At 38.3% G+C, this 3929-nt stretch overlaps 1 pseudogene; it reads left to right on the top strand.

The window, feature by feature from the left end:
* The first annotated feature begins 3238 nt into the window (after positions 1–3238).
* Positions 3239–3450, top strand: LOC144454326 (mitochondrial import inner membrane translocase subunit Tim8 B pseudogene; annotated as a pseudogene).
* The last annotated feature ends 479 nt before the right edge of the window (positions 3451–3929 follow it).

Here is a 3929-nt window from a genome sequence, read left to right as displayed (position 1 = left end):
CCACATGGCCTAGGCCCCGAAGCCTTTTTCCTTTGTTACAAGGAATTTTTTATTCTCCTTTCATTATTCAGGACTCAGGGTCACTTCTCCTGTAATTTTTGGTTAACTGAAAGTCTGTTTCAATATTAGCCTCACCAGATCAAAACCTGTCCCCAATAAGATGTAAAAACACACTTAAGAGCTTCAAATATTCCTTAGTTAAGAAGCTGGAGGAAGAATCTCAAATGTTCCTGTCTCCTTGGCAATCCTCCTCCTCAATCAGCCTAAATGTAGCTTAATCTGTAACCTGACTTGGTTTACCTCTTGATAAAGTTTGTTTCCTTAAGGGGTATATGAGATTATGACTCTGTTTAACTAAGTAAGTTCAACTTTTATGACATTGAAGGAAGCATGGGATTATGAATCAATTTTTAAAAACTTTCTTGGCTTAAGAGGAATATATGCAATTGCAATATTTAAATGAATTATTTCTCTGTCTCTGTGACATAATTTTTCCTATAAGAAAACTTGTTAGAATCCTTATGATTATTCTAGTTTTTATTAATAGTGGCTAAATTCTAAAAATTTTCTCTGAGGCCCAAGTATCTTCTTGTATATGGTAATAAAACTTAGGTTTTTGCCTCCATAATTTCTAGGTGGTGACAAATATATATTTTTGAGCAGTTACTCACCACATGAACTCAGAGAGCAGATACTTCTCCCACAATACCTGGTAGCCTTGCCTGTCACCAAACAATGTCAGCCAAAGAAGTCAAACCAATAGTAGCCCAAGCAAGTTGCAAGGCTAATAGGTGCCTTCGCAGCCAATAAAAGAGCTAGGGGGCTCAGTGGATAGAAGGCAGGGCCTGGAGTCAGGAAGAATCCTCTTCCTGAGTTCAAATCTGGCCTCTGACACTTAGCAGTTGTGTGATCCTGGGAAAATCTCTTAACCTGGTTTCCCTCACTTTCCTCATCTGTAAAATGAGCTGGAGAAGGAAACGGCAAACCACTCCAATATCTTGGCCAAGAAAACCCTAAACGGGGTCATGGAGAATCAGACAGGACTGAAAACTTGCTGAATAACAACAAAATCTACAAATACTTAGCCTTCTCACCAAGGTACTTCCCTCAGGAGTTTCTTGGAAGGAAGTTTCACCAGACTAGCCTTCTCTGTGCGTGCAAGTACTCATTACATAATCAAATGCAAGCAAACCAGATCTATATGTATCCCCAAGATAGATGTTTCCTGTACCTTGAGTTCATCACCTCTTTGTTAGGAGTCGGGCAACATTAGTCATGCGGCTGAATCCCAAAATCTGACATGGTTTTAGCAAGAAATTTGTTTGGCAGAGAAGGAAATCTGGTGAAAGACTCCCTCCTCAGTCCCTGAATTATACAGGGTTTCAGAGAATAATATTAGCACAGGAAAGCACATAAAAGTTTTGAGCTATTTTGTAGAGAGGGCAGTTCCTCTGCAAGATCCATTGAGATGTAAAACAGAATGCATAAATATTCAAATTAAGGTCTGGTGAGATGTGGCATGAATATTCAAATTTGGGTAACCCAAAACATAGGCACTAGGTGGATTCTAGACCTCGGTGGCATCCAGACATTCCCTACAGCCATCCGGCTTTCTTGGGAGTGTTTCTGAGGTCAGCTAATTTCTAGCCACATCAAGCAAGATTAAAACAAAATTAATAAATAAGATTTTCCAAACAATATAATAAAATATTTCCCTACAGCACCATGCTTCATCATAGGTCCTCCAGAGATGGGATAGTCTTTTCTTTAATTGGACTTTTCAAGTCTTTCAAAAGTTGTTTTTCTTTAGAATGTGTTACTGTTCAAATTTTTCTTAAGATTCTGTTCACTTCACCCTGAATTAATTTTTTGCTTCTTAGGATTCTCTGAAATAATCTTTTTTTGTCATTTCTCATGGTAAAATTGCATTTTGTTACATACAACATGAATAATATTTCATTTATGTATAACAATTTGTTCAGCCATTCCCAACTGATGGGCCCTCTCATAGGCTGTACCCTGATGTACTTTGAAGGGTTGATTATCTCTGCTTGATCTAGAATAGGTTCACTGGTCTCCTGCACTGATCTGGACATCCTATGGTAAACATCCTCTGCTCTGGATCTTTGAGATTTAGAGCACTGTATCTTCAGGGCTGAGATCTAGTCTAGAGACTTTGGAACCTCTGAATCCAAACTTTGCCATAACCACATTAATTACTGCTGCTTTTGCTGGCTTCCAAGGTCCACTCTGTGTGTTTCCACCCACTCTTGAGCTTTCTCAAAAAAGTACTACATTCTTGCTGCCTTGGCATAGGAAACCTTAGTCTAGTCGCATTGAGTGGCTTGTGGCCTGTTTGCCTATAGGGGTGCTAGCTTTTGTGGCACCCCCTGACTTCCTATTGCCCAGCTTTTGCACCATTTTCAGGTAGATGAAGTCACCTACTGAAGCCTCTCATTGGATTTTTTTGACCATTATTCAATCTGGTGTGATATATATCTATATGTATGTGTATATATGTGTGTGTGTGTGTGTGTGTGTGTGTGTGTGTATATATATATACTTTTTTTTTTTTTGCTAGAGTAGGTAGGTATATGAGAGCTGCTCAGTCTGTCTCTATTCAAGAAGACATTTTGGCAGGGAGTAACCAAGGAAACATCATATAACTTGTTATACTGAATGGAGTACTAGTCTAGAGTTGGAGGTCTGGGTTTGAATGTAAACTTGTCATTAACTGGTTGTGCCTTTGGGGAAGTGACTTCCCCTCTATGAACCTCCAAGGGTGTTGGGCTAAGTGATTTCTGTGGTAGCTATCAGGTCAAGCGTTGTGATTCTCTGTGGTTTTCTGTGTTAGTCATTTCACAGGATGAGCTGATATTGTGATTCCCTCAGGTCTTGTTAGAAAGTCTCACTATACTTTCAGATTCCTTTTGAAGTAGACAAAACAAGCAGTCTGTGGGCTGTGAGTTGTACTCTCATAACCCTTTCCCAACAGTCTTTTCTCATATGTCCTGAATTTGTTAAAGTGCAAGAAATCTTCATTTTCTTTTCATTCTTTCCTTTTATTCTTTCCCAGAGGCACCCATAGATTCTATAATCAGGTTCTTGGCCATAACCAGTAAAGTTTGGGGAGAAAACTTTGCTAATCAATCAATGAGCATTTATTAAGTGTCTACTATGTACCAGCTACTAAACTATTTGTTAAAATACAAAGTATACTGCCATCGGAAGGGTGGACATGGTGGAATTGGCCGAGGCTGATAAGGCCAAACTTCAGCATCTGGTGGCTGCAGAACAGCAGAAGGCACAGTTCACTGCACAGGTACACCACTTCATGGATTTGTGCTGGGATAAATGTGTCAAAAAACCAGGAAGCTGTCTAGATTTATTGACACCACTCTTATCATCACAAGCCAATTTGTTCAGATTGTGCAGAAAGGGAGCCAGTAGGCTAACCCTCATCCCTACCCTAAGTGAGGGAAATGAATGGAAGAACAAAAAGATCTGTAACTGGACAGTTTATATACTGTAGCTGAGGTCTTTGTGAAAGTGTGAAGAAACTATGACCAAATCAACTTTGGGCTGTGGCCAAACCTGTAGTATTTAAAAAATAACAAGAGATATTCAAAAAGTGAAATTTCTTTATTTGGAATTTTGGAATTCCAAATTATATTACTCCATTTATTTAATAAATATGACTCCCCTCCAAAAAATACAAAGTACAAAATACAAAGTTAAAGTACAAAGAATGAAACAACCCTACTTTCAATGAAATTGCACACAGTGAAATTATATTCTAATAGGCAAGATGAGTGGATATTAAAAAAAAGTATACAACATAAATGTAAAGTTAATAAATACAAATACATTTTAGTTAAGTATATAGTTTGAAAGGGAAGACATTAGCAGTTGGAGGAATTAGGAGACGC

This window comes from Phascolarctos cinereus, unplaced genomic scaffold (assembly GCF_003287225.1).
Source record: "Phascolarctos cinereus isolate Bilbo 61053 unplaced genomic scaffold, phaCin_HiC Scaffold_726;HRSCAF=1367, whole genome shotgun sequence".
Lineage (NCBI taxonomy): Eukaryota > Metazoa > Chordata > Mammalia > Diprotodontia > Phascolarctidae > Phascolarctos > Phascolarctos cinereus.
Note: the sequence above shows the minus strand (reverse complement) of the source record. Positions and strands in the feature narration are given on the sequence as shown.